The sequence below is a fragment of the Onychostoma macrolepis genome, chromosome 01 (genome assembly GCF_012432095.1).
Source record: "Onychostoma macrolepis isolate SWU-2019 chromosome 01, ASM1243209v1, whole genome shotgun sequence".
Lineage (NCBI taxonomy): Eukaryota > Metazoa > Chordata > Actinopteri > Cypriniformes > Cyprinidae > Onychostoma > Onychostoma macrolepis.
The window spans coordinates 10593637-10621378 of NC_081155.1; the positions used below are offsets into that span (position 1 = coordinate 10593637).

General features: G+C 36.5%; 2 pseudogenes; both read right to left on the reverse strand.

Annotated features, from left to right (window-relative positions):
* The window catches only part of LOC131546541 (B-cell receptor CD22-like), a 127875-nt pseudogene that overhangs the window by 76692 nt on the left and 23441 nt on the right, over positions 1-27742 (reverse strand).
* Positions 16079-20553, reverse strand: LOC131535823 (B-cell receptor CD22-like; annotated as a pseudogene).

Below are 27742 nucleotides of genomic sequence, written 5' to 3' on the forward strand. Positions count from 1 at the left end.
TTTTACAGTAATATATTGGCAACACTGTTGCCAGCTAGTTACTGTAGGTCAAACATCTACACTAAAAACTTGCCCTGTAAATCAATGGTAAAATACTGGCAACGGTGTAATTTGCTGTTAATTGTGCAGTTATTTACTGTAGTCTAATTTACAATATTTTACTGTAAAGATACCATTGATTAAATTAAAACTCATGTTAACAAATTTCATTTTTAGAAACTGACTTCCTTAAATCAGCCAACTGCCAATTTAGTTAATAAACTAATATTTTTAAGATGAACATATTTCATCTGAATCCACTTAAAAATAACTGAATGAAACACAACGATGGTAGCAATTAAAAATAAATAAATAAAAAGGAGAAAACAATACATGCAAATAAAGAAAATAGTATGACCATTCAGCTGCATAATTTATTTATGCTGCAGTGAATGCTGGGAGTTTAATTTTATGCAGGCACCCAGCATGCATTGCGGCATGAAACTTGTGTCACCATTGTTGAGATTCCTGTGCTGATTGTTGATGTCTGTGAGTGTCTAAATGATGCATGAAGTTAAAATAAAAAAATACTGATAAGTAAAACGTTATTTTTTTCTCATGTTGTACAGTCACAGAGCTTCTGTAGTCTATCAGTGCAAAACAGATAAAGATCCATGTAGTTAAAGATTTAACACGGGTTCAGATCAGAAATTCTGATGAAATCACTTTAATAATAGCATCGTCACAAAACAGCCAAAACCACCTGATTAAGCTCTTGACAAGACAAATGTGTTTTTTGAACGCACAGTCATAGTAGTCAGAAAATGTCTTATTGTAAGAGTCAAGGTTCAACGGCACAACTAAATCAAACACTGACCTCCAAAACGGTAACTACAAACTTTATTATTTTCCATTAAAAAAAAGGTCCGACAGTCAAGGTTCCAATCCAATTCTCTTGTAAGAAACAACAAAGTGCAAATGTGTGTACGAATCTGTAAGCAGGACTACGATATTCATTTCACAATGTAAACAGTTTTTGAGAGTGCTTGAACTCTAGACTGTCAGTGAAAATGTTCTTTGATAATGTAAATGTTCTTTGCTCTCTTTCTGTACAATGAAAGTGTTATGATTAGTAGCTTAACTTACAATGTTTTTATTCACATTAACTTTCAATGTTAAATTCACATTAGATATAAAGTCAGTCGTATTAAAAATATTATGGCATGACACCCATATCTGTTAATTAAGTAAACAGGTTTTTATGCATGGTTAATAGATTACATTATTAGGTTACTTTGACCATCGCCCACTATAAATCAACTAACATAATCTATCAAGGTGAGAATCAAGATCATTTCATGATATAGTTAATGCGTTTGGGAATGTTTTGAATAAAAAGTAAAAAATAAATAAAACATAAGTGCTGTTGTGGCTGCTGTGTCACATGATGACAAAAAGGGACAAACCCAGCGGTTGAGTTGTTTTAACCCAGCGGTTGGCAGAGGTGTAAATTCCAGGGGTCATATGTCCTGCCATATGTTTATTCCACTCATTAACCGCTCATGATTTAACCCGAGGTGGAACCAAGTCATTCCTTTCAAGTCACAAGCAAGTCTCAAGTCAAATCCCAAGTCCTCAAAGAGTTAAAGTTAATGAGATAATTAAGTGACTAATTAAATGATGATTGAGCATTATTATGCCATAGTCTGTCTGAATACTCGATTCTGATTGGCTGGCAGGTGTTGATTAAATTCATTGAACTGCACAGGTAGTTCCAGGGGCCTGTACCATGAAGCCAGTTTAGGTGGCTAGACAGGTAAGTTACAGTTTAGTTTGAACCAATCCTGGGTTTTAGGTACCATGAAAGTGGCTTGGCTTTTAGCTGCATTCATTGCCACAGTAACATACACTCCACAGCTAACCTGCTCCGGGGCAGGTTATGTTCTGGGTTAGAGATCTCAAACGGAAATTGGACCAATGAGATGTGAGCAAAGTGACACATGTCTGATGCAAATAAGTCACTCCCCCAGTTTCTCTTGCTCCAAATTAAAGGTAACTAGTACTAAACAAACAAACAAACAAAATTGTTTGGGTTATTTTATATGATTTATATAATTATATGATTTATATTATTATTAATCCATTACACACAAGCAATTTTAGGTTAACAGTGATTAAAAATCATTTATTTTAAATGAATGTTAATATATACAGATCGTATGTAATATAAATAAACTGTAGAATCAATGGATAATGCTTTAAAAATGACTACATGTGACGTGTTCGAGTCTCTATCGCTGTATATTTTCGACTATATAAACTAACTAAAGAAGTTTCACTTGTGACTGCACTGACAGAGCAAGATCATTTCTTTTTTGTCCTTTCATGAACAAGTACTTCATTTAAATTCATCATGTTCTTCAATCTCTTAACCTTTAGCAAAACCTTTAACTTTTAACCAAGGCTTGTGATTGGCTGTTTGCCAGTGATGTCACACATTCATGTGCCCGTGCTCCACAAACTCAGGATCAAAGCCTGAGTTGACAAAGAAAGTTGATGATCGTCATCATGGTACCAACAAAGCCAGATTGGAGTGGTTTGGTTTTGTCAACTCGAAACTAATCCTGAAACTCTGAATTTGTTCATCAACCATCATGGTACAGGCCCCTGGTCAGTTTAATCATGTTCTATATTAATGTGCTTCCTATAAACATTGGTAACCATAGTAACATACAGTTACAGTTGAATAGTAATACAGATGAAAATAACCGTCATTTTTATCGTTCCGGTCAAATATTGCAGCACAAATATTGTTAACATCTTTAATATGTGAATGCTGGGAAATGACCATGGCATAAACAGGATAATCAACGGCTAGCTGTGCATTAAACGATTTGAATGCACTTCGCAGAGGCAACCACCCTCCACTGCGCGTCAGGCGGTTCTACGCCTCCACATCGTGCATTCAAATCGTTTAATGCACAGCTAGCCGTTGATTATCCCTTACGTGATGAACACCTGCTGTTTACAATCAGCATCACTGAAGAAAAGAGAAACACAAGTGCCACCATAATTGTGGTCAATGTTTGCTTTAGTTTGTTCTCTTGACCCTTTTGGGAAGGCGAGATAATTTGCTTCTGAGAAGTTACAATAGTGTTTCAAAGCAAATTGCTGAAACAAAAGTTTGAAGTACTAGTTTAGTTTACACTTTCTGCTTATAATTCATTTAAATGAACATCATGGAGTGGTGTCTCTTTTTGGTTTATTGACTGACAGTCAGCTATTACAGAATTTCTGTTTGCCAAATGCTACTGTAATGCTTCAAAATTGAACCACAAGAAAAAGTGGTGTCAGCTCAGGCTTTTAGACATGAACACTTATCATACAATCCTCAACAGTGGTGACAATAATTATTCATACTGCAGTGCAGTATGATATATACTGCAGTTTTTACTATGGTGTTACCCAGCATGTGTTGCATCATGAAGCATTTTGTTGATTGTCACCATTGTTGAGGTTCATATGCTGGTTCTTGATGTCTGTGTGTGTCTAAACACTACAAGAACTCAAAATTATATGTTATTTATCTATAAGATGTCAATCTGGTCTCACAGAATTCCGTGTAATGTTCACGGTCTCAATTAACCCTGAATCTGTGGTAGCATCACGGAATTGCCGAAAATTCCAATTCGACTAACTAACTAATTCAAAATACATATTACCACAATGACATATTATTTAACAGTTAGTTAATAGTCATGTGCTTCAACCAGTAAAGTCATAACATAATGATACCCATGCAAATCATTAGCTAATGATTAATTAAAGCAGACAACTGGAAGTTTAAAGGCATGGCTTCGACCCAATGTGGTAATTAACATATGAATTTACTTCATTAGTTAATAAAATAAGTTATTAGGTAGTTAATATATTATGACGCATTTAACTGATAACAATTTATTGATTACTTAATCTTTGAATCATATCGAATGTTCATTAGTTGCTGATGCAGTAATCATTAATAAATGGTTTAGCTCATCATGAGTTATACATTAACTCATGATTATCTCTGCATTAGTCAAGCATTATTTAATGCATATTTGTGCACCCGTATTGTAAAGTGTTACCAGGTTTTTCAGTGGGTGGAATAACTTCAAATGGTGTTACTCTTTGAATATCTGAAAAGTGATTTCACATACACATATCAGTGAGGATGAAAAACTTTTTAGTTGTATAAACAAAGGTCGTCTTTTTATAGTCTGTTCATTTCTGATGTGCCCGTGTGGCATTGTATACAGTATAAAGTGCAACATTAGAGCTGAAAGCCCATGTGACTTCACAGACATGCTCCTTTCTTGGAAATACATGCCAAATATTGTAATATATGACTTTGCACGTGGACTAGCAACACACATGAATCTGAGAGAATCAGAAAGGTTGCCCTTCAAACCATTTGAAGGACGGTTAAAAGCCCCAACTGCAGAAAACATAGCACTAGCCAAAGATGGGAAACTAAAGGTGTCACTTCCTTGGTTAAATTGCAAGAAAGTGGTCCCAGACTGTGATGGCCATCCCATAACTGGTTCAGCAGAGCATTATGCTCTGTATGATCGTTTCCATGAAGATAACACAAAGGATGCCCGTGATGCCTTGCGGAAGCTTGGCCTGGTCCCGCAACTTGCTGGAATAGTCAACAGCCAAGTAACAGAACAGCTGTTTGCAAAAATGAAAAAAAACAATTACTTCTTAAACATGGCTTTACCATCAACTCATCTGTTTCTCATGAGGAATATCATTCACCACTACAATTGTCACAAAAACAAACAACGATTGGGAGACATAAAAAAACCCAGTCAACATGTGAGGTCACGCGATGATCACAGTGACATCACACCATTCTCATACAGTGACAATCACAGTGTGAGTAATATATGAGCTCATTGTGAACTCAAAATGTTGAGCAGGTTGAGAGGAAGCAGATCAAATATTAGTCACCGGGGGGGCATTCTACTTCCTGTTTCTCAACACTATCACAGAGATATCACAGTGCTCTCACATGATGAGCTCATGAGTGCACGCCCAGGTAACAGATTTCTGTTATAAGATACAACTGAAACATACGTTACCATCGTGGTGAGTAGTGTTTTCTTTAGTTGGGCTCTTGACCCTTGACTTTATAACATTATATATTTTTGGGGGCTGCTGTAACTGTGTTTGTAAAGCACATTTGTTATGGCAAGAAAAACCAAAAAGAGACTGCAACCAGGTGATATTGGTTTGTTGCTGATGATTGCAAAGCAGCCATCACCTATGCTCAATATACAGTCTCGGTGAGGTTTTATTAATTAACACTTTCTAAATAAAATAGTTCTGTGTTTATATAGTATAGGATCCAGCAGTCTCATAATCAGTTATGAAGGATTATAAAAGCATAAGACACAAACATTATTAACTACCCTCTCATTTAAAAACAAGTGAGACATCAAGAATCGGTGTATGAATCTCAACAATGGTAGACAATCAAAAGCGTCATGCTGCAATGCATGCTGGGTGCCTAGTCTCTGTGCAGTGAGTGCACTTTGACCTCACATTAGTATGAGCACACAGTGAGGGCGCTGTGAGGTTACACTTTTAGCTCACTGTTACCTCACATTGTGACCTCATCACGAGTATCCTGTGAGATCATGGTGACATCACTGTGAGATCAAATTGTTGACTGGGTTGCCTACACTCAAAAAAATGATTTGGTCTAATTTGCGCCAGTGTTCATGTGTTTCCACACTACAGAGTGTTCAAGTAGAATTGAAGCAGTGCTGGAGTTAAGGAGATAATTATGTGATGATTGATCATTAATGATGAACACCTGCTGTTATCAAGAAGAATCACCGAAGGAAAGAGAAACACAAGAACTACAACTGACTTCAGCCACAGCTGACGATGAAATCAACTGAAAAAAAAGAAGACATTAAATCTCTCAAGATCTGATTAAACAGCATCAGACTGACCAGATTGACTTTATTTCTGTCAGACTTCTAGAGAAGCTCTTATTGAGAATTAACAGAGGTTTAGATGCTTTATTGTTTTGTTTGAAATCACCATCAAAGAGACCAGTGTTTCCTTTGTTGGGCTCTGGGCTCTTGACCCTTGACATGTTGGTGTTAATATTACACTGGTTGCTTTAATTGTGTGTTTATATAGAACACACTTCGTTTAGCCAGCAAAACTAAGAAAAAAAAAAAGAGTTGTGGGCAAATGATCCACCGATCTCATTTCAAGTCCAACATCTGATTGTATGGATGTAGTACTGCTTTAGATTTTTTATATAGCTTCAGATGTAGTAGTCTTGTAAAATCAGATAATTTAAAAAATTTACAAATCACTTTGTGCTCAAAAACTTTTCATCTGTAACAATGCAAAGATCACAGACATCAAGAATCAGCGTATGAATCTCAACAATGGTTACAGTCAACAAAATGCTTCATGTTGCAATGCATGCTGGGTACCAGCATAGTACAAGACTCTCCCATGTATCCCAGCATGCATTGCAGCATGAATAAACAAAGCAGCTGAATTGTCTGATTATTTTCTTTTATTCTTAATATTTTATTTTATGTATGCTGTTATAGTTGTGACTTTTAGTAGCTTGTTTTGTGATGTTCAGAGTTTTATCTGAATATTTTCTTGACTGTCACCATTGTTGAGATTCATACACTGATTCTTGATGTCTGTGGTCTTTGTATTGCTACAGATGAAAACTTTATGTGCACAAGGTGATTTGTAAATTATTCAAATTATCTGATATTTACAATACTGCAAGATATGAAGCTACGAAAAAATCTAAAACAGTATAATGTCTATATAACCAGAAATTGGACTTGAAATGAGGTCAGGGACCAGTGACAAGATCTACTCTTTTTCACTTGGCTTCGCTGGTTAAGCTAAGTGTGTTTTAAATGATCACACAATTAAAGCAACCAGCGTAATATTAACACCAAAATGTCAAGGGTCAAGAGCCCAACAAAAGGAAACACTGGTCTCTTTGATGGTGATTTCAAACAAAACAATAAAGCATCTAAACCTCTGTTAATTCTCAATAAGAGCTTCTCTAGAAGTCTGACAGAAATAAAGTCAATCTGGTCAGTCTGATGCTGTTTAATCAGATCTTGAGAGATTTAATGTCTTCTTTTTTTTCAGTTGATTTCAAGTTTCTTTTTGGTGTTCCTTACTATGACAAATATGCTTTACAAACACAGTTACAGCAGCCCCCCAAAAATGTAATGTTATATTCACTTTGAAGGTATAATCACTATATATAATCATTTTGATGGTAACAGCAAACAAAACATCTAATTCTCAATAAGTGCTTTTGTAGATGTCAGAAATAAAGTCAGTCTGGTTAGTAATGAGTGGAGCAGGTGATGCTGTTTGTGGAGTTGTTTAATCATTCTCTGCTGAGATCATGAGAGATTTAATGCATTCTTTTATTTCAGTTGATTTCATCGAAGGCTGTGTCTGGAAGTCAGTTGTATGTTTGGAGAAGGTTCTTATAACAGAAATCTGTCAGCTGGGCGTGCACTCATGAGCTCATCATGTGAGAGCACTGTGATATCACTGTGATAGTGTTGAGAAACAGGAAGTAGAATGTCCCCCAGCTACTGATATTTGAACTGCCTCCTCTCAACCTGCTCAACATTTTAAATTCACAATGAGCTCATATATTACTCACACTGTGAGGATCAGCGTATGAGAATTGTGTGATGGCACTGTGGTCATCGCGTGAACTCACGTGTTGACTGGGAAGCTTTCTGTGAGAATATGTGAAACATGATTGCTTTGAAAAAGGATTGTGTAAAGATACTCAGTGCAGCTACTCTCCTCCATTGACACCCATTCAAAAAAACAAAAAAAAGACAAACGGCCCCTGGTCTCCTTCCCTTGTTTTAAAGTGACTTTGGGTTGAAGGTTCACGGCTCTTAGTTTCACTTCCTCTTTCTTACAATAATGTCTGAATTTGAGGTCACTGCACACAATCATAAACACATTTTTACATACACAAAACCAAGAGCAGGAGTATATTTTTATACCTCTGAGGGAAAAAACTTATAATTTACTTGAGTTCAGCACAATTATACAATTTAACATTATAAATTAAAATTAATGCATGTTACTGGTCTTATTGTGAACGATACATTTTTAAATTTCATCTTCGGCTGTGGCTGAAGTCAGTTGTAGTTCTTGTGTTTCTCTTTCCTTCGGTGATTCTTCTTGATAACAGCAGGTGTTCATCATTAATGATCAATCATCACATAATTATCTCCTTAACTCCAGCACTGCTTCAATTCTACTTGAACACTCTGTAGTGTGGAAACACATGAACACTGGCGCAAATTAGACCAAATCATTTTTTTGAGTGTAGAGCATATCTCAACACAGATCCTCAACTAACCCTGATGAGAATGTCTGAATCAATCAAACCTCATCGCATCTGCACTGATGCATTAAATCAGACAGACGAGAGCTGAACTGAAGAGCTTTTTTTTTTACTTGGAAGTTTACCGAAAAACTATGAAAACTCAAGTCAATATGACATTCACATGGCACTGGAGAAAATAGTTCCCCTTCCTCTTTTTCAGTCTTTTTACAGTTATGCTGATGTTGTAAGAGCCATGAGAAAAGTGCAACATGCACACGAGAAATGGCTTATTAACAGCATTGACTTGCTGTAAGAACCAGGTTTTTCAGAACAGGGCATCGAGGCCTTCATAAGTTGAATCAGGGATGGTGACAAACACACTGAAGTGAAAGACAAAGTTGCTTGCCCTACTTATATATATAAATATATATATATATATATATATATATATAAAATTTGCTTTTATTTTGGAATAGAACACACGTGTCACAGTTGATAAGCGAAAGATCAGCACCACGGACAGCGCCGCTCCTCCACACCTCTGCAGCTCACCGACCGAGATAGGTATAAACGGAGGTCGGAGCCAGCTCCAAATGGGCAGGTCAGCTCCAAATGCCCTACACCAGTGGTTTTCAAACCTCTCCATGAAGTACCCCCAGCACTGCACATTTTGTATGTCTCCCTATATCTGACACACCCACTTCAGCACTTGCAGTCTCTACTAATGAGCTGATGAGTTGAATCAGGTGTGATAGATGAGGGAGATATACAAAATGTGCAGGGCTGGGGGTACTCCAGGACAGGTTTGAGAGCCACTCCCCTACACCAAACCCAACCCTAAACCTACCCTCCCACTTGGAGCTGTCCCAACCTACTTGCGCATAAGTCCCTCCCACTTGGAGGTCTCCGGGCTGCAGCGATATATACTTGGACCAACCTGACGCGACACCTAGAGGAGAGCACATGTAACTACACGCACATCATGTTACTGACAGAAACGGCTGTGTAGCAATCTAGATTCTTTAGCAGATGACCTGCTGTAAACGCTTCAGATTAACCTTTGAAAAGAAATGCTGTTGACAAAACTGGGAGAGCAGCTATAAAAGCAGCAAACCATCTTAGAAAGATTTGTGTATAAACATTTGTGTTAAATCAGCGTCCCACGGAACACCACTTAAAAACACGACGGTTATTTATCACAAAAACAGCTAATAGAAATAACTCTTTTTTTTGGCCTTTTAGATGACAGGACAGTGGAGATTGGCAGGAAAGTGTTGGGTGGAGAGGGAATGGCAACCCAGTCAACAATTTGATCTCACAGTGATGTCACCATGAGCTCACAGGATACTCGTGATGAGGTCACAATGTGAGGTAACAGTGAGCTAAAAGTGTAACCTCACAGCGTCCTCACTGTGTGCTCATACTAATGTAAGGTCAAAGTGCACTCACTGCACAGAGACTAGATACCCAGCATGCATTGCAGCATGACGCTTTTGATTGTCACGATTGTTGAGATTCATACACTGATTCTTGATGTCTTGATGACACAGTAGTTAAAATATTTGTGTCTTATCATGCTTTTAAAATCTTTCATAAGCGATTATGTCACTGCTGGGTCCTACGCTGTATAATCACAAAGCTATTATAAAAGCTTTAGATTAATGACTCCTCACAAAGACTACATAATGAATCTAGGTGATGTTTGCGCTGTTATCGTCAGTAACAAACCAATATCACCTGGTTGCAGTCTCTTTTTGGTTTTTCTTGCCATAATAAATGTGCTTTTCAAACACAGTTACAGCAGCCCCAAAAAATATAATGTTATAAAGTCAAGGGTCAAGAGCCCAACTAAAGCAAACACTACTCACCACGATGGTAACGTGAAACAAAACAATAAAACATCATCATCTAAATCTCTGTTCATTCTCAATAAGCGCTTTTGTAGATGTCTAACACCCCCTGTTCAACATTTTGAGTTCACAATGAGCTCACATATTACTCACACTGTGAGTATCACCAGATGAGAATGGTGTGATGTCACTGTGATCATCGCGTGATCTCACGTGTTGACTGGGAAAGGACCCTGGATCTAGATTCAAACCCAAGTCAGCCGGAGGCACAGTTGCGCTATATTTCAGTGCTATAGGCACCAACAGAAACAACTTTGAATAAAAATGAAAATTCACTGTATTCATACACTGCCTGAAATTAAGCAAACAGCGAGATACGATATTGCTCCAATTCATATTTATTTGTATAGCGTTTTGTACAATACACATTTGTTAAAGCAGTCTAAAAAATGAAGATAAATTGGGAAAGAAAGGTGAAAACTGTGCATAACAATCTTCTACTGTTGTAAACAAGCTGAAGGAAATAATGGCAAGGAAACTGCCTAAGGTGTCGTTTATAAAGTTCAGGCAATTTTTCACGTTTGTAGAGGAGTTTTTTTTCTTACCCTGCTTAAGGAAAATGCAAAAACGCCTGAAATATAGACAAAGAAGACACCTCCCAGTCAACAGTTTGATCTCACAGGATACTCGTGATGAGGTCACAATGTGAGGTAACAGTGAGCTAAAAGTGTAACCTCACAGCGTCCTCACTGTGTGCTCATACTAATGTAAGGTCAAAGTGCACTCACTGCACAGAGACTAGATACCCAGCATGCATTGCAGCATGACGCTTTTGATTGTCACGATTGTTGAGATTCATACACTGATTCTTGATGTCTCTCTTTGTTTTTAAATTACACAGTAGTTCAAAATGTTTGTGATGTATCATGTTTTTAAAATCCTTCATAAATTATTGCGCTGTTTGATCCTATACTGTATAATCAAAAAGCTGTTATAATTAAAAAGTTTAGATTAATGATATCTCACAAATACTGCATGCTGAATTTAAGTTATGATTTTGTTCTTATCATCAACAACAACAAAAAACATCACCTGGCTGCAGTTTCTTTTTGGTGTTCCTTACTATGACAAATATGCTTTACAAACACAGTTACAGCAGCCCCCCAAAAATGTAATGTTATATTCACTTTGAAGGTATAATCACTATATATAATCATTTTGATGGTAACAGCAAACAAAACATCTAATTCTCAATAAGTGCTTTTGTAGATGTCAGAAATAAAGTCAGTCTGGTTAGTAATGAGTGGAGCAGGTGATGCTGTTTGTGGAGTTGTTTAATCATTCTCTGCTGAGATCATGAGAGATTTAATGCATTCTTTTATTTCAGTTGATTTCATCGAAGGCTGTGTCTGGAAGTCAGTTGTATGTTTGGAGAAGGTTCTTATAACAGAAATCTGTCAGCTGGGCGTGCACTCATGAGCTCATCATGTGAGAGCACTGTGATATCACTGTGATAGTGTTGAGAAACAGGAAGTAGAATGTCCCCCAGCTACTGATATTTGAACTGCCTCCTCTCAACCTGCTCAACATTTTAAATTCACAATGAGCTCATATATTACTCACACTGTGAGGATCAGCGTATGAGAATTGTGTGATGGCACTGTGGTCATCGCGTGAACTCACGTGTTGACTGGGAAGCTTTCTGTGAGAATATGTGAAACATGATTGCTTTGAAAAAGGATTGTGTAAAGATACTCAGTGCAGCTACTCTCCTCCATTGACACCCATTCAAAAAAACAAAAAAAAGACAAACGGCCCCTGGTCTCCTTCCCTTGTTTTAAAGTGACTTTGGGTTGAAGGTTCACGGCTCTTAGTTTCACTTCCTCTTTCTTACAATAATGTCTGAATTTGAGGACACTGCACACAATCATAAACACATTTTTACATACACAAAACCAAGAGCAGGAGTATATTTTTATACCTCTGAGGGAAAAAACTTATAATTTACTTGAGTTCAGCACAATTATACAATTTAACATTATAAATTAAAATTAATGCATGTTACTGGTCTTATTGTGAACGATACATTTTTATGATACTTTTTGACCTCATAATCTTAAAATGAAAAACCTGCTCTTCCTGTGACATGCTCGACTGGTGTCTATGACGTATGTGAGTTTATGTTGCCTCCCACTGGGCAAAGTTTCGTCCACTGGACATCTTTTTATGTCTTTGTAGACGTTGAGAAGATGTCCACTGAGGAGCCAGAATGAAAGTTTTTATGACATCTTTTATTGACATGTTCTGCACGTCCGATATAGACATTCACGGAACCTCCTTAAAAACTAGTTCAAATGTGGTCAGTGGACATATTTTTAACATCATTTAAGGTTCATTTAGAAATCATTTATACTGTTTCTGGACCAAATAAATAGATTTAAACTCATGTTATTTCAATGTAATTTCCATTTGTAATTGCAAAGCAACTCACAGACACTGTGTTTGTCCAAAAATCAAGAAAATAAAATAATCTTTATGAGATAATTAAATGATCAAATAACTGATGATTGAGCATTTGGTAAAAATCAACTGAAATAAAAGACATTCAATCTCTGAAGATCTCAGCAGAGGATGATTAAACAACTCCACAACCAGCATCACCAGCTTCACTCATTACTAACCAGGGCTGTGTTTCCCAAAAGCATCGTAAGTTTAAGTTGATCGTAGCTCCATTGGTTTTAATGGGTCAACGATGTACTTAAGCTTACAATGGTTTTGAGAAACGCAGCCCAGACTGACTTTATTTCTTTCAGACATAAGCTCTTATTGATAATTACCAGAGGGTTAGATGTTGATATTTGTTTCATTTGAAGTCACCATTGTAGTGGGCAGTGTTTGCTTTAGCTGGGATCTTGGTCCTCATACTTCTTGTGTTAGCTTTTCTTTGGTTGTTGTAATAGTGTTTTGGCCAGATTATTACTTCTCTAGTATTGGTAGGCAGAGGCGGACAATCCAGGGGTCAGAAAGTAAAAGTCCTGCCATGTGTTTATTGCACCCATGAACTCTGCAGCTGATTTCACCAGAGGAGGAACCAAGTCATTCCTTTCAAGTCACAAGCAAGTCTCAAGTCAAATCCCAAGTCCTCAAAGAGTTAAAGTTAATGAGATAATTAAGTGTCTAATTAAATTATGATTGTGCATTAGTGATGAACACCTGCTGTTATTGAGAATTACAGAGGATCAGATATTAATGTTTTAATGGTTAAAATGATGCCACCATCATGGAGATCAGTTTGTGCTTTAGTTGGGCTCTTGGCCTTGACTCCTGTGTTAGATCTCTCTTTGCAGCATTACATGTGTTGCTGTCAAGTAAAGAGATCAGGGCTGCACAATGAGAAACCATGCTTTACAGCTGTACTGATTGTTTGTTTTTTCTTCTTTGTGTTGTATGTTTAGGTTTTGAAAATTAACCTTGTGAAATAGCGTGCAAGGAACTTGTTGTTCTAATAGTTATGATGAATTCATTTGAAATCGACTGTATTTAATGCATATAAACACTTAAACTCTTCTGGTATTTTGACGCACGCAGACATAATGAACCAGTATATGAATCTCAACAATGGTGACAACCAACAAAATTCTTCATGCTGCAATGTATGCTGGGTAAGACCATAGTAAAAACTCCCATCATGCACTGCAGTATGAATTATTATTGTCACCAGCGTTGAGGATCATATGATAAGTGTTCATGTCTAAAAGCCTGAGCTGATGCTGTTCTTCCTCCTAATATGTAATCACTACAGTAGCATTTGTTTGGTAGGACTTTTTTTTCCTGAAATTCAGTAATAGCTGAATATCACTCGATAAACCAAAGCGAGAAACCTTCATGATTCTCACTCAAATGATTTAAAAGCAGAAAGCGTAAACTAATCTGCTACATCGAGTTCTTGATTCAGCAATGCACAAATGTTTGTTGTGAAACAATACTGCACTTGCTTAAAAGCAAATTACTTTGAGTTACTAAAAGGGTCAAGAGCCCAACTAAAGCAAACACTGCTCTCCATGATGGTGGCATCATTTTAACCAATAAAACATCAACATCTGATCCTCTGTAATTCTCAATAACAGCAGGTGTTCATCATTAATGCACAATCATCATTTAATTAGTTAATTAAGTGTCTAATTAAATTATGATTGTGCATTAGTGATGAACACCTGCTGTTATTGAGAATTACAGAGGATCAGATATTAATGTTTTAATGGTTAAAATGATGCCACCATCATGGAGATCAGTGTGCTTTAGTTGGGCTCTTGGCCTTGACTCCTGTGTTAGATCTCTCTTTGCAGCATTACATGTGTTGCTGTCAAGTAAAGAGATCAGGGCTGCACAATGAGAAACCATGCTTTACAGCTGTACTGATTGTTTGTTTTTTTCTTCTTTGTGTTGTATGTTTAGGTTTTGAAAAATTAACCTTGTGAAATAGCGTGCAAGGAACTTGTTGTTCTAATAGTTATGATGAATTCATTTGAAATCGACTGTATTTAATGCATATAAACACTTAAACTCTTCTGGTATTTTGACATAATGAACCAGTATATGAATCTCAACAATGGTGACAACCAACAAAATTCTTCATGCTGCAATGTATGCTGGGTAAGACCATAGTAAAAACTCCCATCATGCACTGCAGTATGAATTATTATTGTCACCAGCGTTGAGGATCATATGATAAGTGTTCATGTCTAAAAGCCTGAGCTGATGCTGTTCTTCCTCCTAATATGTAATCACTACAGTAGCATTTGTTTGGTAGGACTTTTTTTTCCTGAAATTCAGTAATAGCTGAATATCACTCGATAAACCAAAGCGAGAAACCTTCATGATTCTCACTCAAATGATTTAAAAGCAGAAAGCGTAAACTAATCTGCTACATCGAGTTCTTGATTCAGCAATGCACAAATGTTTGTTGTGAAACAATACTGCACTTGCTTAAAAGCAAATTACTTTGAGTTACTAAAAGGGTCAAGAGCCCAACTAAAGCAAACACTGCTCTCCATGATGGTGGCATCATTTTAACCAATAAAACATCAACATCTGATCCTCTGTAATTCTCAATAACAGCAGGTGTTCATCATTAATGCACAATCATCATTTAATTAGTCACTTAATTATCTCATTAACTTTAACTCTTTGAGGACTTGGGATTTGACTTGAGACTTGCTTGTGACTTGAAAGGAATGACTTGGTTCCTCCTCTGGTGAAATCAGCTGCAGAGTTCATGGGTGGAACAAAAATATGGCAGGACTTTTACTTTCTGACCCCTGGATTGTCCGCCTCTGTTGGTAGGGTTAGGGTTAGACAATCATATAGCGATTTGAGCAAGAGGGGTAGCAATTTATCAGGGGGTTGAAAATGAGCACAACGCCGATTCAGATGGATAGTTTGTGATCAGATGTTCCATTTCTTCATGCGACTTTGATGCTGCTGTAGATCACAGAAGAATCATCCACTTTTTCAGCATTTGATCTGTTCAATAATATTAAAAAATACAAAATAAGATGAACCAGATGAATAAAACCTTGTTTCTCTAAGTTACCTGTGCCTCATTCTTCTTAAGAAAGCTGGAGAGTTTATGTGTTTGTTCACATCTTTAACACTATTGATGCTAGACTTGGTGAAGTGCGTCTCACCCGGCAGAAACAGTGTTTCCATTCTGACATCCGGCCTCCGCGGTCGTGTTCCCGGTGTTTCTGTGGTGCTGGACGCTGGCGTACTCAACCTCATCTTCATCTCCAGCTCTCTGTTTTCTGTTGCTAGTATGTACAAGTCATATGTTGTTTTAGGTTTGTCTGATAGAGTGTTTTTCCTGAATAAACACACACAGACCGGATGATCCCACTGTGATCACAATTACATGAAAACGTGCTGAAATAGATGCTGTTCTGGACTTGCCTGTTTTGAAACGCTGCTTCGGACGCCAGCGTCTCCTGTTTTCCTGCTGGAGAGAAGAAAAATGAAACACACAGTGTCCATGTCACGGAGAGCAAAGATAACACTGATGTACACATTTCTAGTACACTTCACAAACAGTTACAAAGAAACAGCAAGTAGCAGAATAGCTGGAACGTAAGATTTGTAAGAAGGACTAAAATTGTATTTTCTTGTAAAATGTACTCAGAAATTCTTATGTAGTGTAAAAGTTTCAATTCTTGTGCTGTGTTGAAAATCCTTTAATTTGGTGTTTCTGTTTTTAAAATGACCAGCCTTTTAAAAAATGCTTCTAAATTATGCTATCACTAAATCTTGACAAAATCTTTTTGTTAACTTGTTTTCTTTCAGTTAGCACATTAACCCCCAGTTTCACAAACAAGGCCTATCCTAGACTGAAATGTAAGTCTGAGCTGTTTCAACTGAAAGAAACTTGCACTGACTGATCTTAAAACATATCAGTGCCTTTGTTTTGTCTTTAGATGCACACCAGTAATGTTTTTTTCTAAGGCATGTTTATAAAAATTACTTAAATGTCCTAATTGAACTATGGCCTAATCCTGGTTTAGTCTAAGCCCTGTCTGTGAAACCGGGCCAAGGTTTCTTATTAGAACTGATTGATATTAGGCCTTACTGATATGAGCTCATGCACCTCAGGTTTGGAAAAAAAAAACATTATTAGTCTACAATTTTGGGAATATTCACTCAAAAAAGGGGGGGGGGGGTTGTGGTATAAATACAATATAATGAGAGTTTTCTCTTACCTTGTGATTTTTATTACTACAATAATAATGCAGATGCAGATGAGCATGCCCCCGATTCCAGCAGCTGCATACAGAACGGTTTTCTGGCCACCTGAGTGAAGAAAAAACATGATTTCACATGATGCCCGTGACACCAGCAGAGTTCAGTGAGAGCCTACAGTATCATATTAATACCTGCAGATGTTACAGACACAGACGCTGATCTCTGAGATCCATATTGATTCTGAGCCTCACAATAGTACACTGTGACTGGAGTTAAAGCTGGAGATGATGAAACTCTGTCCAGATCCAACAGCTGAGGTTTGATTCTCCTTAAACCAGCTGAAGTTCAGAGCAGGAGGGTTTGAGTCACTGCTGCAGCTCAGAGTCACTGAATCTCCCTCCACTATTTCACCAGACGCACTGATGGACAAAATTCTTTTAGGATCTGAAAATATAAAATCAGTGCATCTTTGATCAGTCTGGACTGAATGTTGCTGATATGAAGATCAAGTCTTGACGCACATCTAACACTGAGAGTGAGGGCAGGAGATGACAGATGTTTCTGATCTCTCACTGCACAGCTGTAGTTTCCGTATCATCACTGCTGACCGACCGCAGCAACAGCTGATTCGAGCCGATCGATTCTGATACACGCTTGCTGTTTTTATACCAGGTAAAGTCTGTTTTATCTGAGAGGTCACAGGTGGTTTTACAAAATAAAACAGGTGATTCTCCCTCAACGACCTCTTCAGGAATCTCCACTCTGAGCTCTGAAATCATGGAGAAAACATATATGTATAAGTGCAGGGAAGAACAGAGTAAAATCTGTCTGTGTAATATTAGTTTCACTCTACCTGTCACATTGAGCTCAATCCCAGGATAACCAAGAAATCTTTGTTTTTCTACTTTTGTCAGGATTCTGAGGCAGTACATTCCTTCATCCTCATGCTTCACATTACTGAGTCTGAGAAAGAAGACTCCTTTATTCTGGAAGAACTGAACTCTGCCGCTGTAATCTGGATGATTCAACAGATTCATACTCATGTCTTTATTTGGGTTTACAGTCCAGAATATCTCTGTCACAGTGAGACGATCTGGGTGTTTATAACTGCCTGATAAATTTATTGTTGAACCCTTTAGAACACATTTCTTCACATTTGAGTACTGAACCTGCCATCTCTGGCTGCAAATCCCTGAAAAATGTAAAACAGGCAAATACATGAAATTTATTCCATTCTCTGTAATTGTTTTTTCTTTTCTCAACAACACAGAAGTTCTAAAGTAAGATGTGCCCAGCCTTATGCACTCTCAGAAATAAAGGTACAGAAGCTGTCACTGGGGCTGTACCCTTTCAAAAAGGTACATGTTTGTACCAAAATGGACCCTTTAGGTACAAACATGTACCTTTTTGAAAGGGTACAGCCCCAGTGACAGCTTCTGTACCTTTATTTCTGAGAGTGTGTAAAGTACCTCACTGTTTGCTTTGATTGTGTTTATATAGTTTTTTGTTATATACACTGTAAAACCCGACAAGTTAGAGTAACTCAAACCGTTTGAGGAAACTGATTACCTTAAACAATTTAAGTTTTTAAAACTAATAGTAATGAGTGCTCTGAACTTATTTCAGTTGAGTTCACTAAAATATATAAAATATACATTGCAGTTAAGTAATTAAGTGATTAATTAAGTGCTGATTGAGCATTAGTGATGAACACCTGCTGTTAACAAACAGAATCACTGACAGAAAGAGAAACACAAGAACAACAAATAACTTTAGTCACAGCCTTAGATGAAAGGTTTCATTTGAAGTAACCATGTTAGAGATCAGTGTCTGCTTTAGTTGGGCTCTTGACCCTTGACTTCTGTGTTGTTGTTTTTTTTTTTCTCTGGTTGTTGTAACCATGTGTTTCTCGAACATATTTGTTACAACTCAAAAGCCCAGAAGAACTGGTCAGTTGTTGGTTGTTATATGTTTGTAATGACAATCATCTTTTAGTGAACTGATCTCACTGTGTGTCTAATCTCTGGTTAAATGGATGTTGTATTGATTATAGTAAAAGTGATTCTAAGAGCCACTGGTTCTGTGATAGAAAGGACTTTAAAGTTTGTCCAAAGTTTTAATCTATGGAAGAAAGACATTATCACAGAAATCTGGTGACCATTAAAATAATAATACCTGCAATGCATGCTGGGTACTAGCATAGTACAAAACGCATCCATGGCTCCTAGCATGCATTGCTGCATGATTTTTATTTTTATTTTTTTTAATGGTCACCATTGTTGAGGTTCATAAGCTGATTCTTGATGTCCGTGTGAGTCTAGTTGCTTTCATAGATTAAAACTTTTTGTGGACAAACTGTTTAGAAAGTCCTTTTTATTAACTGACTGCCACAGAACAACTGGCTCTTAGAATCACTTTTGCTATAATCATTAAATTAATTTAACCAGAGATTCAACACACAATGAGTCTATGTACACTCTCAGTGAGATAAATTTACCAACAGATGATTGTCATTGTAAGCATATAACAACCAACTACTGATAATTTTTTCTGGGCTTTTGAGTTGCAACGAATATGTTCGAGGAACACATGGTTACAACAGCCAGCAAAAAAAACAACTAATACAGAAGTCAAGGGTCAAGAGCCCAACTAAAGCAGACACTGATCTCTAACATGGTTACTTCAAATGAAACAATAAATCAACATCTAAACCTTAGTTAATTCTCAATAAGATCTTCTGTAGATGTTTGACAGAAATAAAGTCAGTCTGGTTATTAATAAGTGGAGCTGGTGATGCTGTTTGTGGGGTTGTTTAATCAGATTTTGAGAGATTTAATGTATTTTATTTCAGTTGATTTCATCTAAGGCTGTGGCTGAAGTCAGTTGTAGTAGTTCTTGTGTTTCTCTTTTCTGTCAGTGATTCTGTTTGTTAACAGCAGGTGTTCATCACTAATGCTCAATCAGCACTTAATTAATCACTTAATTACTTATCTGCAAGTTTTAAAACTTACATGGTTTAAGCCAAGGGGAATTGGTTTACTCAAATGGTTTGAGTTACCCTAACTTGTTGGGTTTTACAGTGTATGAAATATATCATGTCTTCAGTTTGTACTCATTGTAAACAGACAGAAGACAAAGTATAATAGGATCAACATGTCAGTCCTAGTCCTGCTCTCTGTATCCCAAACTTTCTAACATTCCACCAAGTGAATAACAAAAACCTTTACATGAACACAAAAATGGCGCCACTAGCCAGCATTTCCAGGAAGAGTCTAATTTGATCTGTCACTATAGGCATGATGCACAGTACTGAGTGTGTGTGTGTTAGTTTTGCAGAACTGAAGAGCTACAGTATGTGAGCAACACATTCCCAGCATTCACATCAAACTGACATTAAACACAGAAATACAGACAAAAATACTGAACGACAGTCATGGGTTTCTTCATATGCGTGAACATAAGATTTTGAGACTCACCAGAAATAACAAGCAGAGAAATCAAAGAGAAAAGGCTGAACATTCTGGAAGGCATTAGAAAAATTGTTAAAATGACACTAATGTACTAAAAACTGATGGGTATTTGCACTGTAAAATATATTTGTCCTATGTGTCTTTGATCTGCAGGGTTTGAGCGTCATGTAAAAATGACAGCTGATCTAGTGATCGCAGTGTTTAACTGTTTTTTTACACATCCTGTCTCTCTTCACTTCCTCTGTCTAAAAAACTGCAAAACACTCCTCCTCCAGTCACATAACACTGGTGTATATTTCAACTCAGATGTGTATATAAATATCAATCGAACCTCACTGAATCTGAAAGAGAGGAGATCATTTGAAGAGACTGTTTTTCATGTGAGTTCACAGAAAAATGTAAACTCAAGTCAATGTGACATTTAACATGAACTGAAGAAAATAAGACTTCACTGTAAAAAAAAAGTCCGTAAAAATACAGTACAATATACCGTAATAATTTGAAGCAATTTTCAGTATATGGTTTTTACAGGTGTTTTTCTGTATTTTTTAAATTACGCTTTGCATTGTGGGAACAAGAAGCTCAGTTGATTATCGGTGCGAAAACAGTGCTAGAGCAGGTGCCATTATTCACGGAGATAGTATCGGTCAAAATTTCATTTTAAAGTCGGATTTCGGGATTAGGGAACTGTTCTTACACTTCCGTGGTAAATTAGTTTTTGTTAAATGTAACATGAACTGTAACTGTAACTTTAACTTAGTTGCTGTCTAGCTTGTTTGGCAAATGAATGTCGGAGCCGTCATATTCAACATTTTCAGCACACCGTCACATCTTACTCAACGTGGAGGCAAGTTACTTGTTACACTCAAAAAAATGATTTGGTCTAAATTGTTCCAGTGTTCATGTGTTTCCACACTACAGAGTGTTCAAGTAGAATTGAAGCAGTGCTGGAGTTAAGGAGATAATTATGTGATGATTGATCATTAATGATGAACACCTGCTGTTATCAAGAAGAATCACCAAAGGAAAGAGAAACACAAGAACTACAACTGACTTCAGCCACAGCTGAAGATGAAATCAACTGAAAAAAAAGAAGACATTAAATCTCTCAAGATCTGATTAAACAGCATCAGACTGACCAGATTGACTTTATTTCTGTCAGACTTCTAGAGAAGCTCTTATTGAGAATTAACAGAGGTTTAGATGCTTTATTGTTTTGTTTGAAATCACCATCAAAGAGACCAGTGTTTCCTTTTGTTGGGCTCTGGGCTCTTGACCCTTGACATTTTGGTGTTAATATTACGCTGGTTGCTTTAATTGTGTGATCATTTAAAACACACTTAGCTTAACCAGCGAAGCCAAGTGAAAAAGAGTTGTGGGTAGATCTTGTCACTGGTCACTGACCTCATTTCAAGTCTAATTTCTGATTATATAGACATTATACTGTTTTAGATTTTTTTGTAGCTTCATATCTTGCAGTATCGTAAACAGATAATATATCAGATAATTTGAATAATTTACAAATTACCTTGTGCACACAAAGTTTTCTTCTGTAGCAATTCAAAGACCACAGACATCAAGAATCAGTGTATGAATCTCAACAATGGTGACAGTCAAGAAAATATTCAGATAAAACTCTGAACATCACAAAACAAGCTACTAAAAGTCACAACTATAACAGCATACGTAAAATAAAATAGTAAGAATAAAAGAAAATAATCAGACAATTCAGCTGCTTTGTTTATTCATGCTGCAATGCATGCTGGGATACATGGGAGAGTCTTGTACTATGCTGGTACCCAGCATGCATTGCAACATGAAGCATTTTGTTGACTGTCACCATTGTTGAGATTCATACGCTGATTCTTGATGTCTGTGATCTTTGCATTGTTACAGATGAAAAGTTTTTGAGCACAAAGTGATTTGTAAATTATTTAAATGATCTGATTTTACAAGACTACTACATCTGAAGCTATATAAAAAATCTAAAACAGTACTACATCCATACAATCAGATGTTGGACTTGAAATGAGATCGGTGGATCATTTGCCCACAACTTTTTTTTTTTTTTTCTTAGCTTTGCTGGCTAAACTAAGTGTGTGCTATATAAACACACAATTAAAGCAACCAGTCTAATATTAACACCAACATGTCAAGGGTCAAGAGCCCAGAGCCCAACAAAAGGAAACACTGGTCTCTTTGATGGTGATTTCAAACAAAACAATAAAGCATCTAAACCTCTGTTAATTCTCAATAAGAGCTTCTCTAGAAGTCTGACAGAAATAAAGTCAATCTGGTCAGTCTGATGCTGTTTAATCAGATCTTGAGAGATTTATTGTCTCTTTTTTTCAGTTGATTTCATCTTCAGCTGTGGCTGAAGTCAGTTGTAGTTCTTGTGTTTCTCTTTCCTTCGGTGATTCTTCTTGATAACAGCAGGTGTTCATCATTAATGATCAATCATCACATAATTATCTCCTTAACTCCAGCACTGCTTCAATTCTACTTGAACACTCTGTAGTGTGGAAACACATGAACACTGGAATAATTTAGACCAAATCATTTTTTTGAGTGTACAATGTTCTCACTTTTAGTTTTATAATTAAAAGTTAATTAACTTTTTAATCGTTGTTGCGGTGTATTGTTTAGGTGATGTTAAGCAGCTGTAAGAATGTTAAATCTGAGGTAAAACTGTGTTTAGAGCGCTTTATGCCTTCAACAGGAGCTGGCAGAGTAAATGTCAAGAAAAGAAGACACCATTTACGACTTTTTTTTTCTTTTCTTTTTTTTTAAAGAGATTAAGATAAGACTAGGTGAAGATCTGACATCGCAGAATTCCCAGTCAGCACGTGAGGTCACGCGATGATCACAATGACATCACACCATTCTCATACGGTGATCCTCACAGTGTAAGTAATATGTGAGCTCATTGTGTACTCAAAATGTTGAGCAGGTTGAGAGGAGGCAGCTCAAATATCAGTCACGGGGGACATTCTACTTCCTGTTTCTCAACACTATCACAGAGATATCACAGTGCTCTCACATGATGTGCTCACGAGTGCACGCCCATCACTGTAAAAAGTGATCCACTATATTTACTCAATAAAATTGAGTAATCCACTATATTTACTCAATAAAATTGAGTGATCCACTATATTTACTCAATAAAATTGAGGTAACAATTTGCACTCACTTTGTTTGAGTAGATTCTATCCTATATATTGAGTAAAGAGTACCTAAATGTTACAGCTATGACAAACTAAAAGAAATTAGGTAATGTCTACCTAATATTTTTCATTAAATTACATAACTAATTACTTATAAAAATTGAGTAACATTAATTCTATTGTTAGTAGGCAACAGTTCATCACTGTAAAACCCAACAAGTTAGGGTAACAAACCGTTTGAGTAAACCGATTGCCTTAAAACATTTAAGTTTTTAAAACTAACAATTATGAGTGCTCTGAACTTATTTCAGTCAGACATCTACAGAAGATCTTATTGAGAATTAACTAAGGTTTAGATGTTGATTTATTGTTTCAATTGAAGTAACCATGTTAGAGATCAGTGTCTGCTTTAGTTGGGCTCTTGACCCTTGACTTCTGTGTTAGATGTTTTTTTGTTTAGTTTTTTCGTCTCTGGTTGTTGTAACCATGTGTTCCTCAGACGTATTTGTTACAGCTCAAAAGCCCAGAGGAAATGATCAGTAGTTGGTTGTCATATGTTTATAATGACAATCATCTGTAGGTGAACTGATCTCATTGAGAGTGAGTACAGACTCGTTGTGTGTCTAATCTCTGGTTAAGTGAATGTTGCATTGATTATAGTAAAAGTGTTTTTGTGACAGTCAGTTAACAAAGAAGTTTCTAAACAGTTTGTCCACAAAAAACTTCAATCTATGGCAGCAACTGGACTCACACAGACATCAAGAATCAGCTTATGAACCTCAACAATGGTGACCAATAAAAGAAAATAAAAATCATTCTGCCATAGATTGAAACTTTTCGTGGACAAACTGTTTAGAAACTCCTTTGTTAACTGACTGTCACAGAAACACTTTTACTACAATCAACGCAACATTCACTTAACCAGAGATTAGGGTCAAGAGCCCAACTAAAGCAGACACTGATCTCTAACATGGTTACTTCAATTGAAACAATAAATCAACATCTAAACCTTAGTTAATTCTCAATAAGATGAGATTCTTCTGTAGATGTCTGACTGAAATAAGTTCAGAGCACTCATAATTGTTAGTTTTAAAAACTTAAATGTTTTAAGGCAATCGGTTTACTCAAACGGTTTATTACCCTAACTTGTTGGGTTTTACAGTGATGAACTGTTGCCTACTAACAATAGAGTTAATGTTACTCAATTTTTATAAGTAATTAGTTATGTAATTTAATGAAAAATATTAGGTAGACATTACTTAATTTCTTTTAGTTTGTCATAGCTGTAAAATTTAGGTACTCTTTACTCAATATATAGGATAGAATCTACTCAAAGAAAGTGAGTGCAAATTGTTACCTCAATTTTATTGAGTAAATATAGTGGATCACTTTTTACAGTGAACAGATTTCTGTTATAAGAACCTTCTCCAAACATACAACTGACTTCCAGACACAGCCTTCGATGAAATCAACTGAAATAAACGAATCACCAGCTTCACTCATAATTAACCAGACTGACTTTATTTCTGTCAGACATCTACAAAAACGCTTATTGAGAATTCAAATATTTAGATGATGATGTTTTATTGTTTTGTTTGACGCTACCTTCAAAGTGATTAGTGTTTGCTTTAGTTGGGCTCTTGACCCTTGAGCTTATAACGTTATATTTTTGGGGGGCTGTTGTAACTGTGTTTAAAAAGCACATTTGTTATGGCAAGAAAAGCCAAAAAGAGACTGCAACCAGGTGATATTGATTTTTTATTGATGAAGGCAAGAAAATCATCACCTACGTTCAATATGCAGTTTTGGTGAGACTTTGTTAATCTAAAGCTTTTAAACACAAGAGCTGTATGATTATACAGCATAGGATCCAGCAGTCTCATAACCAGTTATAAAGAATTATAAAAACATAAGACACAAACACAAAGAGAGACATCAAGAATCAGTGTATGAATCTCAACAATGGTGACAATCAAAAGCTTCATGCTGCAATGCATGCTGGGTATCTAGTCTCTGTGCAGTGAGTGCACTTTGACCTCACATTAGTATGAGCACACAGTGAGGGCGCTGTGAGGTTACACTTTTAGCTCACTGTTACCTCACATTGTGACCTCATCACGAGTATCCTGTGAGATCACTGTGAGACCAAAGTTTTGACTGGGTTCTTCAAGGATAACGCCTTTTCTGCCAAACAAGGTAGGTTTAGACTTTTTATTGTCTTATGTTAAACACACACACACACACAAGAAGTTAATTCTGTAACGTTACTGTCATGCTGTCTGCACAGTTGCCAACTCTCGCGAGACAAATAAGCAACCGCAGCTTCAAAAACAAGCCCAATATTCTTTTTTTTGTTGTTGATGATTTATTATCATCAATATTATTTATTATCAATTATTTATTACCAATAAATGAGCCTGCAACATATTACACTGAAACCACTCTTTTATCTGAAAAGCAAAAACAGAAGCTATTTTACAAACATTTGCAAACTGCAACAAAAGTGGGAACAAAACTCGTCTCCAATCACCTGTGAGCAGAATAGGATTGGAGAGATGAAAAAGGAGAAAAGCACAAGAGCTTCAAAGGGGAGCTGTAACATAGCCACATATTTATAGCCTAAAATAGCAGAGAGATCCCAGTGTGCTATATGTCCAAATTTTCATTTATTGCCCCTCATAAAGATAAGACCCCCCCACCCCTCCCTCCCACCCAAACTGGACACCTGTTTTGTCCACCCCCACCCATGTAAATGACCATCTGTTTTTACTGTCCAGTGATCCTAAGGTATTTACGAATGTTTTGGGAACCGTGTTTTTGTGTGGGCCATTGAAGACTGTTATGTGTTTAAACTTTAAATTGTGAAACTGTGTTAAACGGGACAAAGGGCAGTTTTTATTGGAGTTTTTCACGCATACATATCAACAAAAAACATCAAACATATACGTAAAATGAGCAACGACTTGCTAGTGTTGTTGTAACGAACTCTAACTAGTTTAAAAACGTTTTAAGTTAAATAAAAAGAAGTAGAAGTGTACGTGTTTGTTTATTTAAAACAAACAAAGCATCTGACACCTTAGTTAAAACAATAGCATAACATTACAAGTTAAATAATATAGAGTTGACTCATCTTACCATCTTCTAAAACAAAAAGCATCAGAAGCGAACGTTAAGTAAGATATTTTACAACGTTCTAACATTACAAATGAAAAGGTAGCTTTTCTCGCAAGTTAAAGCAAATAGATCTGACTTATCTTACCCGTCTTCTAAAAGAAAAAATATCAGACCGTTAAGTAAGAGTATAAGCTACTCGTCAAAATCTTGTTACAAAAATTAAACAAAAGAAAAAGAGCAGACTATCTTACGCAGTCTCCGTCAGATAACCTCGCACGACCGTGTCAAACTCAGGGGGGTTAGACATCTACAAAAGCGCTTATTGAGAATGAACAGAGATTTAGATGATGTTTTATTGTTTTGTTTCACGTTACCATCGTGGTGAGTAGTGTTTGCTTTAGTTGGGCTCTTGACCCTTGACTTTATAACATTATATTTTTTGGGGCTGCTGTAACTGTGTTTGAAAACATTTATTATGGCAAGAAAAACCAAAAAGAGACTGCAACCAGGTGATATTGGTTTGTTACTGACGATAACAGCGCAACCATCACCTAGATTCATTATGTAGTCTTTGTGAGAAGTCATTAATCTAAACCTCATCACGAGTATCCTGTGAGCTCATGGTGACATCACTGTGAGATCAAATTGTTGATTGGGCTGTGTGTCTGGATGTATGATTAACGACGCGACCGTATCAGATCAAGAGGGTTGTTGTAAAACATCTAAAGGTGTTTCTGGAGACGCAATTCATTTGAAATCTAATGAGTTTTTTGAGGGGGTCTGGCATCGTAAACTTTGGCGTCGCTGTTCATTTATCAAAGGATGTGTCCCCTTTTGAAGATTTTATATGACACATAGCTGGTTAAGTTAAAAGTTAGGTATAGTTTAGGAATAAAATACTCAAACACAAACATACACAAACAATCCCCTACATTTACACTTTTATGATGCCTCATACAAACCTTTTACAAACTTGTGAACTTTTAGAATCACACAGGGTATCTCTACAAGATGATGAAA